Source organism: Etheostoma spectabile, chromosome 6, assembly GCF_008692095.1.
Source record: "Etheostoma spectabile isolate EspeVRDwgs_2016 chromosome 6, UIUC_Espe_1.0, whole genome shotgun sequence".
Classification (NCBI taxonomy): Eukaryota; Metazoa; Chordata; class Actinopteri; order Perciformes; family Percidae; genus Etheostoma; species Etheostoma spectabile.
Window position 1 is genome coordinate 16372320 of NC_045738.1, and position 13986 is coordinate 16386305.

The 13986-nt window shown below is 38.9% G+C and overlaps 2 protein-coding genes across 4 annotated transcripts in view; both read right to left on the reverse strand.

Annotated features, from left to right (window-relative positions):
- rpz5 (rapunzel 5) overlaps nucleotides 1-1509 on the reverse strand; it is a 3447-nt gene extending 1938 nt beyond the window's left edge. The window contains exons 1-2 of one of the 3 annotated variants that reach the window (XM_032518452.1): nucleotides 1283-1509; nucleotides 1227-1231 (exon numbers count right to left, since the gene is read on the reverse strand). The gene's annotated coding sequence lies outside the window, so the exon portion shown is untranslated. Of the gene's footprint in view, nucleotides 1-58; nucleotides 64-791; nucleotides 910-1226; nucleotides 1232-1282 lie in introns of those variants that run through there. The other 2 variants (XM_032518453.1, XM_032518454.1) reach the window with 2 other exon arrangements.
- The window catches only part of rpz4 (rapunzel 4), a 10755-nt gene extending 9234 nt beyond the window's left edge, over nucleotides 1-1521 (reverse strand). Inside the window, exon 1 of the mRNA XM_032518456.1 lies at nucleotides 1284-1521. The gene's annotated coding sequence lies outside the window, so the exon portion shown is untranslated. The remainder of the gene's footprint in view (nucleotides 1-1283) is intronic.
- Between the last annotated feature and the right edge of the window lie 12465 nt (nucleotides 1522-13986).

Genomic DNA, 13986 nt, shown 5'->3' on the forward strand with positions numbered 1-13986 from the left:
CAGTTTCAAACCGCACCCTCAGAGCCTCCGCTAATGACAGGGACTCATTTTTAAGCCTTGGTGGCATTGACACATATCAGTAAAAAGCTCACGAAAGTACACAAACGAGGCAAACATGGATGGCAATTCAGAATAAATATCAAACATGATGTGTGTACTCATGAATTATGACGTGGAGTATTGTGCAACATTGCAGTATTGGCCCTTTGGGATGTCTTTTTAAAAAAAACTGCTTTAACAATAGCCAAGACCCAAAGCAAACACAGATGTTCACAACATGGTAAAAGAGGGGGATTTACTTTGGTAACGATAGTATGGTTTTCAATGTAAAATACACCAGAGAGATGATCTAACTCATTCCCTGGAGCCCATATCCAGTTTAGAAAAAAGGCACACCCAGGTCTGAGAGAAGAAAATCCCCACCAATGCACTTGTCAAATAATGCAATCACACTTCCCTAATCATTACAGCCTCAATTTAATTAAAACCAAACAGAGGTCTTGAGCTTTTGGTATGAAAAAAACAGACAAATATAGGTTTATATGTGTAACCACGGAAAATAGGCTCACCAATTGCTGCAGTGATGAGATCAGTGGTGTCATTTTACAGCTTTTCCTATCACTGAGCTAATTAGAATTACTTAATTCAGCCACATGCCATCAGTGTTTTTACATGATTTTCCCCCTTACATTTCTATGTGATGAAAATAACAAAAAAAGTGCACCGTTTAAAATTTGAATTCGTAATTACATAATGTATTTAAAATTCCATTCCATTTAAAGAGACAAAATTGCTGTTATACTTACTAAGTAATTATCTTGGTTTGTGTTTGAAAATATCGTCCCATATTAAACCACAAACAATGGAAAAGGTTTGTCTTCATTTAGCAACCAAATGTGAAATATATATTTTTGGGAAAGGAAAAAGGCGAGTCTTGAACAAACACCGGTCTCCCCCAATATGCTTTGCCACAGAGCTACAGAGCTTTTATAGGAACCACATACGTAAGTCCTTAACAAGACCACTTCCCCTAAATAACTCATCTCTACCTCTTGCACGTCACTAATATTTTGGCTGTTTTTCCGCAGAAAGAACATTTTTAGGAAATACATGACTATGTTTTTTCTAAAGAAAAGAAAAATCCAGTTTCTCATAGTTTCTAGTGAGGACAAGCTTTATTAATAGTAAGAAGAATTGAAACAAACAGATGAAATATGATGCTAAAGTGGTGAAATAGATGATAGAAATGCTGAATACAGAATTAGAGCAGAAAAAGAACTCACCTTTGTAGCTAAATATCCAGCGGGCTGCAGTCCAGTTATCCAGTAGTCCAGCAGTGCCTGTGCGCACCAGCCTCATTGGGATGTATATATAGACTCTCTCTCTCTCTCTCTCTCTCTCTCTTTCTCTCTCCCAGTGTCGGTCTGTCTCTATCTCGTCACTCCCCCTTTGGAACTCCTCCATTCTGTTCCAGCATTCCTTAGAAACCCACTCAGAGGGATGAGGGGCCGGCACTGACACAGATAACATCCAGTAAACACTCCCCATGCAGGGACACCATGCACCCTGGGAAAACTTTTTTTTTTAAAGATTGGTTTCTGTGTGTGTGTGTGTGTGCGTGTGTGTGCGTGTGTGTGTGTGTGTGAGAAAGAGAAACAGACAGACAAGGAGAAGGAGAAAGAGAATAAAAAGGAGACCAGTCGCAGTAGTGTTCAGCAAAAGCGAGCCATGAGGACAAAACCCCTCTTGTTGTGGCTCGACTAACGTTGCCATGGCCACTGCACTAGTGGCACTAACTTCTGTGGCACTGTACATGCATTAAAAATCCAAATTCAGCTCCCTCTGTTTGTTGGGATTCACAGCAAGTTAGTACCCTAAATAACAAAGTAAAACATTATTTAGCCATGCATGCTCACACTTGTTTTCTGAAAAATACTTTTTTAAGAAAAGGCTTTTGAGAAGATTTTGTGAATGTTGACCTACTTCACTCAGAAGCTGATAATTAGTGATGGAAACCTATTGGTTGCTCGATTCAAGCATTGCAAATAGGGATGACATTTGCCCTGCAGGGGCAGCACTCAGTTCGACACAGTGGCACCCATTGAAAGACAGTCTGTGTTTGGAGTAGACACCATGACAGTCAGAGCTCACTCATGGCCTTTGTGCTTTATAAAGCAGGCCTGACACAAATAGCCCGATGTCACTGTCAACTGTGCTCCTTAATGCATCATAAAGAGGCGGGAACAGGAAGAGGAGGGAAGGATGTCTGCAGAAAATTGATACTGGTCAGCCGAGCAGAGGAGGGTTAGGCGAGCACGTCCGCCACCGCCTTGTTCCTGTGTCGTCCCTCTGTCAGATCTCACACTTATAACCATCAGAAAGTTGAGAGTAGCTTTCGCAGGGACTCAACAGTATGTGGCGTGATGGGTGGTACAGGCTGATGCTGGTAAGCGCACACTGTGGAGGCCCGAACGTGACGTCACTCGGCTGGAGGACCTCTATTTGTTTTCTTTGGGTGTTTGTTTTCCAGACAAATCTTTCTAAAGAGCTGAATTTCTTTTATGTTGGCTGAGAAAATGAACATGCATCAGTGCCCTGACATTTGGAACTTGGAACCAAGCAAACAACACAGCTTTTGAAGAAGCTCTGGCTTCAGCATCAATGGAAAAGTGTTGAATTTGTAGAAAGGTTTTGCCTTTGTTGTTTGTGGTTTCAGACTCACCAGGTAGAAACATGGGTAAAATATTTGAGATAATGACAGCCAGCTGAGGAAAGTTTTGTGTGCATCAAGCTGTTTTGTCTGGCTTTACTCAGCATGCATCCACTCAGCATGTCGGACAAGCTGAAGTAATCTTTTTCATGATTTTGTTTTATACAGAGTTGCTTGAAAGTATTACATCTGCTTTTGGATGTACTCATTTATTAGGATGTATAGGGCACTAATAATTCCAGTTACAGGAGCTTTGATTCAGACAATAAACAAATAGTATTAATAGATGCACTAATTGTAAGATGTTCTGGATCTAGATGTAACCTTCTGTCCTTTCTAATGATTCATTTTCTTATCAACACAAGAAAGTAAAACGTCAAGCGTTATCTGTGAAATGCAGTTGCGTCATAAATCTATATTCTGTAAAAAGAATAAGAAAAGATACTTTTTAATGTTTTTTTTGACATTGATGCCATTTTATGTGAAGTTCTTGACTGTTTCATCTCCTGGCACTAAATTTAATAACAAAAGAGGTTGTGCCATCTTTGTTGTTTGTGTCTAGAAGCTAAAATGAGAAATGACTTCCTTGTTGGAGGAAGCTATTGACCGGGGTTTATCTTTTTGACCTTGGCCAAGGGCTAGTGTTTCCTCCTCACCACAAGATGTCTCTTCAGCTCACAGGAAAAGCCTGTGGTGGCTCATCCCATAGTAGAATATACAAAGCATTTTCTGGAAAAGGTCAGTGTTTGAATACATCAATGTCACTAATTGAGACAGTGAAGCACTTCTATATAACAGGATATTTGTATAGTTGTACGTCATAAACGAAAATACATCTTCATCATTGTAATGAAAAGACATGCAAAGACATGTTCATAAGACAGAACTTTATAGAGGAAAAAAAAGATGCTCAGCCTGAAATGCAAGACGTATTTTTGGCAAAGCTTTAAACAAAGCCAGGAAAAATGTTGACAATCAGGATTTAATGACAATTATTTAATTGCACAAACTGTCCAACATAGTTAGTTTTGGTAACCATTTTAGTTGTAATTGGTCACATAAAGAAAAAGGGTTTTATCTTCTTACAGACATTTGCTCTCATTTTCTGTATGTCCACACCTCAGTATTACATCAGTGTAATGAAGGATTACTTCATGAAGAGAAAGCTGTTAGTGGGAGATACAGGATTTAGTACCCGTCATGCCGGATTTGATTCCCATGGGAAAATAAATGTGGGCAGGATTGACAGCTGAGCTGTAAAAATGAATGTCATCCTTGTGTAATGGATGCTTGATCGTGGGATATTGCCAGAGGCCCCAAACAGCAGACAGAAAGTTGGTGCGTGCCCATGTTATCACCTATTAAAATTTTCCTCAAAACTGCATTGATTTGAATGTCAGGATGGGTTGTGTTTACATGTGCTTGATACAAATACAGCACTGATATCCTGATGAAGACTTGCTTGGTGTAAGCATTGTTTAGTTAACTAATGAGATCATACCAGAGAAGCGTGAAGATATATTTTTTGGGAATCTCATAGCCAGTTTTGTCTCCAATACATCTACAAAATAATCTGTGTCTTTAAAGAGTTAGAGTGTGCCTCCTTTTCCTTTTGAAGTTGTGAATATTGCATGAATACATTTCTGCTCTGGCTGCCACAGCCTAAAATTGGGTGAAGGCAAGGCAAGGCAAGGCAGCTTTATTTGTATAGCACATTTCAGCAACAGGGCAATTCAAAGTGCTTTACACAAAATCAGTTAAACAGATAAAACACAAGTAAAAACAGTTAAAAATCATAAGCATTAAAAACCGGTAAAACACATGAATAGACACTTAAAAAAGGTGAAGGTGAACATTGCAGCCATGACAAATGCTCACATCACAGAGTGATTATGTTACATGTCTTTAAAACAATATCAGCATCAAAACGATTATATCCAAATACAGAAAGCACAGTTTATATTTATTCTTGAGCCTGGCCCGTAGAAAAAGGGAAAAGGGCCAAAGACTGCATCCTGCCATCCATCACGTCGTTAACATATACTCTTCATACTGAGACTGAACTTTCAGCAATGTCAGTTATTCTTTGTGCCTCAATTTGGCAAAGTAACACAACCCAGAAAATCAGCATGCACTGTACACTGTGCAGTCTCTAGTTTTGTTGTGTTTTCAGTATTGCCAGCCTTCCCCATCCCCCGTCCAGATGTTTCCAGGTCACAGAGAACATGGCGTTTGGTGACAGACTTAAGCATCAGTTGGGCTAAAGAAGTCAAGGGAGCGCAATGGCAGAGGGAAAGTGAGTCAATAGTTCATTTCAATGACGGTTTCATGAAAAAAAAAAAAAATGACAGAACTGCTTTCAGCTCCTCTTCGCTGAGTGTTCTCTGCTCATCTTGTGCTGTACCTTGAGCATTGGGTTGAAGGTCCTTGTTTGAATGACAACATGTTTCAGTTGGGACTGATTAAGGAGGCACTTTGAGGGCAGAGAGAGGGCCCCCCCTTAGAAGAAATGTTTACACACAATAGCAGACAAAGATTACCACTTAAGTTGCTGTGTAAGCTACCGTTTTCTTACGATCTGTAACACAACTGAACTTTGACCAGTCTGAGTCACACACCAACGATCTGTATGTGTGACAGTGACTCCAGCAGCGAAAGGCCGACGGACCGCACAGATACAAGCCCATCTGTCACTCACACAGATCGATATAAACTCGGGTTAGATTTGAGGAAACAGATAAAGGCTCAGACGCCGGGAGAAGGCGACTTATTGATTGCAAATAAATTGAAAATCCATTTGCTCTTGCTGGCAACCTTTTGGTAATCATATTGTTGTACTCCTAATTAACCGAGAGCCCACAAAAAGGCCTCTAATCTCTAATTTAAGGTCAGATAGCTGCACATAACTATTACAGAAATTAAATTAATTAAAGATTGTCTAAGTATATTAACAATTGTTGAGGTATTACTAGATTATATTACATATTATTTTAGATCTGTTAAATTCCGCAATAAAACGTGTGGCTGCTACATGCTCCCATGTCTGTCCTTTGTGTAGAGGAAGCAGCTCTATCATACAGTAGAGATAGAACATGTTCGCAGATCAATACAGCAATTACATCTGTGTTTCACTAATGCTTTTTGTGGACAGACAAATGTGCCTGGAGGACTATTAAACTCCCGCTTGGGGGGGGGGGGATCTCCCAGAACCTTCCTAAATGTTGAAATCACACATCGTCATCCCCGCCTCCTTCTCAAATTATACCGTTTCTTCTTCAGGAAACCACACTGTTAGTTACAGAGTGGACTCCTACACAAAAATTCTAATTAAAAAGATCTGATGTTGGAGCTCCTTGCTTAAAATAACCTCTGTTTCCTCTGACATCCACCTCAGATATCAGCCCCACATCTGAACTGAATAAACACTTTCAGTTGTGTTCAAATTTGTGTTCAACACAGAGTCCACTGCTGCACATGCGCTGCCTTAACTATTACCATGACTGCAATAAAAAAAGTCTGACTAAACAAAAATTGACTGTATTTGATCTGTCGATGAGGGCCAAAGACAAATAATGCACAAACTGATAAATCAGTAGACTAACGTCTAAATAAAACTAAAACCCAACACAGAAAAGTGTTTTTCTTTGTATTCATGCATTACCTGTGTAACAATTAAATGGAAAAACACATGTTACATGGTACAATTCAGTTTACACACTGCATTACAACAATGTCCCCCTAACATTGTTCCCCTCACCCACCCTCCCCAAACACACCTTGGTAGCAGATGGGTTGACAATACAGCATTTCACAAGTATGAGTGCACATTTTCACAGCCGTACTTCTACACTCCTCCAAGGCACATGCCCACACACATCTATGACTTTTTAAGAGGTTAAGATAGGGATGCAAGTAACAATTATTTTCATTATCGAATAATCATCCCAAAAGGATTAATAAAGAGAAGTCTAAGTCTAAGTCTAAGTCTAATCTGCCGATTATACCATACAACACAGAAAAAAACATAAGTAAAGAGGCGTTTCAGTGTTTTACAGAAGAGGGCAGAATAGGCTTTGCGATATTCAATGCAAAGCACTGTCATTAGTTTTTATTAGTCTTTTTTTTAAGAAGAAGATGCATCAATGCCAAAATGTCAAATTAGCAAATCTCCAATCATGGCTTTGGACAGAGCTTATCTGTGCTGACACCATCACGTCATGACCGATAGTCCTTCATATTAAAACAGTTTCCTCTGAGACTGCGTGCTGAAGGCCTTCTAGCTACTATTGACTTTTCATTCAGTCCCATTTGTGATTGACTGTCGGCAGTTTTAGGAGATGGATCGTGCTGCAGGAGGCCGTACAAACTTTGAGGGATCTTCTTAGCAGAATTACCCAGACGTGTTGATAACTGAGCCATTAAGTGTAAGCTAGGAAGCATTAGCTTACTCAAATAGAGGAGGATAAGCTAATACTAAATGTGCATCCTAACGTATCTGTGAAATGTTCACTGTAAATGTATAACAGTTAAATAACAACCCTACTATCGAGTTTAGGTTAAGGATTAGGGTAAGTCAAAGTCCTACCCTTTGTGCACCCAGTGAACAATCTGGGAAACAATTATACATCCCTTAAAATGTATTTGGCAAAAAAGATGAGCAGTATGCTGTATAATCATAATTTCTAGGAGACAGAGTTCCACTTCTCTTAGTCAAGATAGATCAGCTCCAGCATCACTCTTTAGCTTTGTTTTCAGAAGTAGAGTTCAGACTCTGGGGGGCCCATGTTGGTATTTGCCCTGCGTCTTTAAATCATTTAGTCCACTCCTGCATCTGATCCTTTTTATTTGTTGATGTTCTCATGAGGATTTGATGCAGACTGTGAGGGATTAACTGAAGGCAGTGACTCTCTGTGACGTGGCATTTCCTGTTTCTCCTCTCTTTCATTTCCTCTTTCGCACGCTTTTACTTCTTCACCTCCCGCTCCCTCAGGGTCTTTATCCACAAAGTCCCCCCCCCCCCCATCTGTGTTGCACAACCAGACTCACCTGGCTTATTTTTTGTCTTTTAGTCTACTGATGAAACCAGAGAAAGTGTTTTTTTCTTACCTAATAAAGTTGGTTTTAAAATAGTGAAGCATGCTTGCTTCCAGTTACCAGATAAAACCAGTAAAATAATGACAGTCTGGCAACTTAATAATACCCAGATCACTAAAATATGTTGTTGGTTTTTTGCAGAACATAGAGGATTTTTGGTGGCTTTTATCCTGCATGTTTAAGAAACAATGACAGAATGAGAGAAGACAGAGAGACAGGTTAAGAGCTGCAGGATTACAAATGAGGAGAGACAGATGAGAGTGAGGTTAGTGAAGGTCAGGGTGAACAAGAACACGGATTAATATAGTGAAATTCTTCAATGTTGACGGGGCCAACGACCTGCTGCAAATGAGGGAGAGAGGAATCTGACTTTGTGTGTGTTAAGGGGGGGGTTTACACTACAACAGCACTGGGTGTTTGAGTGGAGCAACATGAGGCCTTGGAGAGGGAAGCCAGACAAAGATGGCATTGGAGGAGAAAGGGAAGTGTTGGAAAACATGAGGGAATTTTTGAGGCGCTGCAAATGGCCAAGACACGTGTTTACCACCCAGTGGATTTCCACTTAAAAGCTTTACTGACAAATGGATTCTTCAGACATTCCAGCTGCATTCAGACACATGTCCTCTACAGATATATAGAGCAAGTAAAACTGCTGTCAAAGCTGGAATCCGTACCAACAATGAGTTGACACAATTTTACAAACACAATACTAGTATTGAATGCATGACTGAAAACTGTTGGAATGCATCCAACATTTTACTTAAAGTGCTCATATTATGCTCATTGTCAGGTCCACAATTGTACTTAGAGGTTGTACCAGAATAGGTTTATGTAGTTTAATTTTCAGAAAACACCATATTTTTGTTGTACTCTACATTGCTGCAGCTCCTCTTTTCACCCTGTGTATTGAGCTCTCTGTTTTAGCTACAGAGAGAGGCATCTCACTTCTGTTTCATCTTTGTTGGGCGTCGCACATGCAATAAGTATTGCTGGCTTGTCAGTTGCTGAAGATGAGCGAGTGCCATGCTAGCAGCTTGGCGAGCATCTTGACGTGTGTTGCAAACATAGACAGTAAAAGAAATGGACAATGTGACACCACTGAGTGAAGTCCATTAGAAGCACTTGTCCGGTGATGGCTGAGCATTACTCTGCAGCCGTTAACTGAGCTTGAAGGCGTAGATGGGATGTGAGCAACCTGTCTGAAAGTTAAGTAAGTCTTATGGTAGCTGTGCCAAAAGAAATCTCAATCATTCTGAATCTGGCAGAGATGGAGAGCACAGGTATTTGTAAGGAGATAACATAGGCACAAATGCTAGTTAAGTTTAACTAGTAATTAAACTTAAACAGTTAATGTAAGTCAAAACTGCCTGCAAGCTTCTCCAGGACGGCAATTTGTCTATTATGCGACAGAAAGTGAATAGTTAGTCTATTTTTACAAAACGCCTGCTACGGAGCCATAACGTAAGATACAAGGTAATGGAGCCCTTTATACATTGTTGTGTTTCATTAGAAATAAACAACGGACAAAGAAAGTCTTTAAACACTTCAGATGTGAAGTTATTTGCTGTCAAAGTGGCGCCAAAATGAATGGCAGTCAATGGAATGCTATTTATGGAAAGGCCCACCAGAGAAAAACAGGGGAAGGTCATGTCTTTTTATTCTTTGTTGAGGGGAGAGTCACACAATTTCTTTTAGTCTACAGGTAGGTTCATCCAACTTTTGTATTCAAAATTTCAAAGTGGCTTGTTTGGTGCATATTTTTGCATGTAGCTCCATGTAGCTCCTGGTCTTGGCCCCCATCGCTAGCAGATTGGACCCTCCCTGTTTAGTCAGCCAGAGACCGTGAAATTCCCCAAACTGAATAAATGTTGCCCACACATAAACACAAAACTGCATTGCTAGTTCCGTAATGTTGTAGCAACAACTGCTGAAAAAAATAATTGTATTCATTAGCATGATTTCCGTACTGTTTAGTTAAAAAACATCAAAAATACCAACGTGCGAAAACATAGTTGCAAACTTTTATTTTGAAAAGTCTTGCGGACAGCACCAGTCAGAAGGGCATGAGACGGGAGGTCTTCAGGTTGCAGCCATACCAGACTCAAATATCCTTTTTGATTGTTTGTGAAAATTGTGGAAACAACAGCCTTTTCAAGTCATTTGAGAAGGAAGGAGTGGTAGCACACAAGCTCCTATATTAAAGCTCATCGGAATAATTGACTTTTGGATCATGTTCGGCTTCGGCAACTTTACCTCATAGACAGTTAAAGAGCTTCACCTATGCTAAAATATGCAATGAGTGAAGAAGCCTAGTGACAAGTCCATAGCAACCAGTTCACTTGTTGACTTTGTTATTACTAAAGTATGCTTGTTGAATGGTCTCAATGTTGTAATGCTTTATTTCATGTGAATACTAGTTTACTAGATGAGTAACTTATTTGAAGTAAAGCAGGGAGTGTGCGTTGAAATGAAGCGGTCACCATAACAGTGAAGTGTGATGTGAAAGATGAGAAAGCACAATATTTCCCTTTTGCATAAATAAAGTAAAGTAGATAAGCAACATAAAATGGAAATATTCTAGTAAATTAACAGTACCTTAACATTGTACTTAAGTACAGTACTTGAGTAAATGTACTTGGTTACATTCCACTACTGGAATGTGAAGACATTTACAGAATTCAGCTTTAACCTGAATCCTAACCTGCATCCACACCAATTGTGATGGTAAATAAAAGTAGATAATATGCATATGATATGTGACCATGTCATATGATATGTGTCCATGTCATATGATATGTGAACATATGATATGTGACCATATGGAAGAGTCTAATACTAGCTAATAAGAATCATATTTACAAATTTGGTAAATATCAAAATTAGAATTTTTGAAACATAATTTCTTTATTATATAAATTCATATCTTATGACCGTGGGATACTACTGTGAGTTTATGTAACATTTTTTGGTGTGCTTTTAGTTTGAAAAATGTCTGTGTTTAGGGGTGCTGCATTCTTTAGGGGCTGGCCCTCCATGTGCTTAATTCTCATTGGATAATTGACAAAAGTTCAGCCATCTTGTTTGTGTATAGAAAGACTGTTTTATTTAATCTCTGTGAAACACCCTGAGGAAGAACCACATGTTGGTTAGCACCTAGTTGACAGGTGACATAGCAACAAAACACTCTGTGGTGGCCAATTTTTTTTTTATTTTACAACTGAAAGCCCTCATCTGTTACATTTTTCTGGATATATACAGCTTTAAGCTAAACCATAGTATGCTAGCAGCTCCGCTAATGATCTTGGCCACAATGCACAGAAAATAATAGTGGTTCACAGTTGCCAGTTTCATATAACTAACTAAATTGCCTGAAATGGCCCATTCCGGACTGATGTACTGTATATGATATTATTGGTTATAATTATTGATGCATGAATATGTGCATTACTTCAATGTGGCAGCTGGTAAAAGTGAAGATATATTTTTACTATATACATGTGTGTATATATATATATATATATATATATATATATATATATATATATTGCTATGTATGTAGCTTGTAAATTTTCCCCAAGGAATCAATCAAATCTTATCATTATTATAATAATAATACATCACACTTTATCTGTTGATCATATTGCAAAGTCACTAACTTAAGTTAGCAGATACTCAGTTGAGTAAAAAGTACATTATTTCCCTCTTAAGTGTAGTGGAGAAGTAACAAAAAATAAATATACTCAAAGTACAGTACTTGAATAAATGTAGTTTGTTACTCGTCCCTGCGGCCTCTATGTCTAAAACAGTCAACCAGGTGGGATCGTCAGTCCTGAGTTCTGGGCTCAGTGTGTCACTGAACAAATGTTTTAATGCTTTTTATTGGATTAGTCCACTCAAAGAGCAGCCGACTGGTCGATGGTCCACTCGGACTGATGGGTAATAGTATTATCCTGTGTGGGCCTGTAGATTGGCAGACTGCAGCGGACAGAGCTATCCTACCATTGATCGACTCTCCCCTCCAGGGCCCCTCTGATGCTAGCCTCCATCCAATCTTTCATTTGTTTATGAAATATTGATATTGGCTTTCTATCTCGGCTTGATGGAAAGGAGAGAGTTTAGAAATGCTGGAAACCTGTTTTGTGAACTGAAAGTAGTTTGTTTTCTTGATAGATGTAATCAGTTTGTTATATCCAGAATTGCATCTTGACAGCTTTTGCTTTCTGTGTCATACTTCCTCTAATAAAAGTAGCCTTATTTACCCAGTCCCAGCAGAGAAAAGGGAAACATATGTACCTGCTTTCTTTTAAGTCTTTTAGGAAATGGTAAAATCCTTGATCAATACTCTCATATTACACTGCAACCACTTGCACTTTAACTGTGTATTGTAGCTCCAAAAAAATAAATGAACCAAAACATGAAACAGCCCCAAAAGCAATGCACACTTGTGTGTGTATCAAGATGGCCATTTGCAACAGCCTGACAGATGATTTCTGGGTTTTGTTAAAAACATAATTGCCTGTTGATCTGTGTGTTGATAGCGCCCTCTGTCTGCAAACTACCTCTGGTACCATTCTTTCACCCGATCTCACTCTTTCATCCGGAAAAACCTAACTTTAACCTTCCCTCAACCACAAGACAAGCTATCTCTGGCTCCTGCGGCCCGAGATGGATCCAGTCAATCTTGTCAGTAAACAGATGCTTTAGTCTTCCCATAATGACAGTCAGGATTGACAGGCTACCACAGCCAAAGCCTTTTATGCAGGGGAAGAGCCTCTTGGATCAATAGTTGTTACCTAGGCAAAGCCCACACAACCACTAATGAATCCAGTGGCTTTCAGTATAGGCAGCTGCTGCCCTTTATGTCTACGCAGGAGAAAAACCCCTTGGAAATACTTAACACTCCTGGTAGAAATGTAGAAATTAGAATCTGATTCCACCCACCACATTGGATTAAAAGGTACAAGTGAAGAGATTAGGATGAGTTGTATTTAAATAAACCATAAACAGATCATAGTAGGTGAACTGGCCTGTTGTTGCAGCGAGCTTTCCGGTTTTGTTTGTTGTGTTGCAACATCTCAGTGGTCTGTTCCCTCGGACTGGTTCTGTGATGTTTGAAGACGGAACTGTTGTCTGGCACACCCTTCTCTCTGTCTGCTCCACATTTTGTGTTTTTTCAACGTAGGATTAAAGTACTGGTACAAATCAAAGGTGGTAAGAGTGTTAGTCACCTGTCTGGGATTTCTAATTATAAAAAGGCTTAGTGCCAACAAGGTTGCAGGTGCAGTGTTGTGTGCTACAGTCCATGAGTAGTTGGGCAGTGACGCATTTTCCTTTGTTTTGGTTTTGTACTCCAGCATTTGATTTAGAAGGAAACAATGACAAGTGAAACAATGTAAAGTGAGTTTTAGATATAAGGGTGTTTTTATGATCAGAGTTAAACTTTAATACAGTTTGAGAGATTACAACAAAGTCAGAATTTCTATGCTGATCACCTATGGATGTAAACACCCTTAAAATGGTCAACATTTTGACGACCTTTTTTTTAGAGAGTTACTGTAATTTACAAGATTTTTACCATTAATGTCTGTGAAGTGCAGCGCAGTCAGGAAACAATTAGCTTAGCTTAGCATAAAGACTGCAAGCAGTGGTATACAGCTAGCCTAGCTCTATCTAGTACAGAAATACACCTGTCAACACAGCTTAAACCCACCAATAGTATAGTAATAGTAATAACAATTTGCTTTCTTATTGAGAGGAAGATGAGAAAACTTTCATATCTGTTTGCTAAATATGAAGCTATATACCAGCAGCTGGTGGGATTAATAATAATAATAATTATTATTATTATTATTATAACAATGTATACTTTATTAATCATGCAAGGGGAAATTACAATGTTTTCAATCTGTTGTTTTCAGCTTGTCATGAAGACTAAATAAGACTAAATACAGCTAGTCTGGCCCTGTCCAAATGTAATAAAAATCAGTCCATCAGCACCTAAATTAACATTTAATTGTTTAATATTTACAGAAAGGAATGTGTAAAAGGGACAATTAGAGATTTCATGATGGGTTTGTGCCAGGCTATTTCTTGTCTGGGAAATGACCATTTGTTGTTTCTCATATCACTTTATACAAACTGAACAAACTATATGCATAATCATGATATGGTGAGCTTTTAGA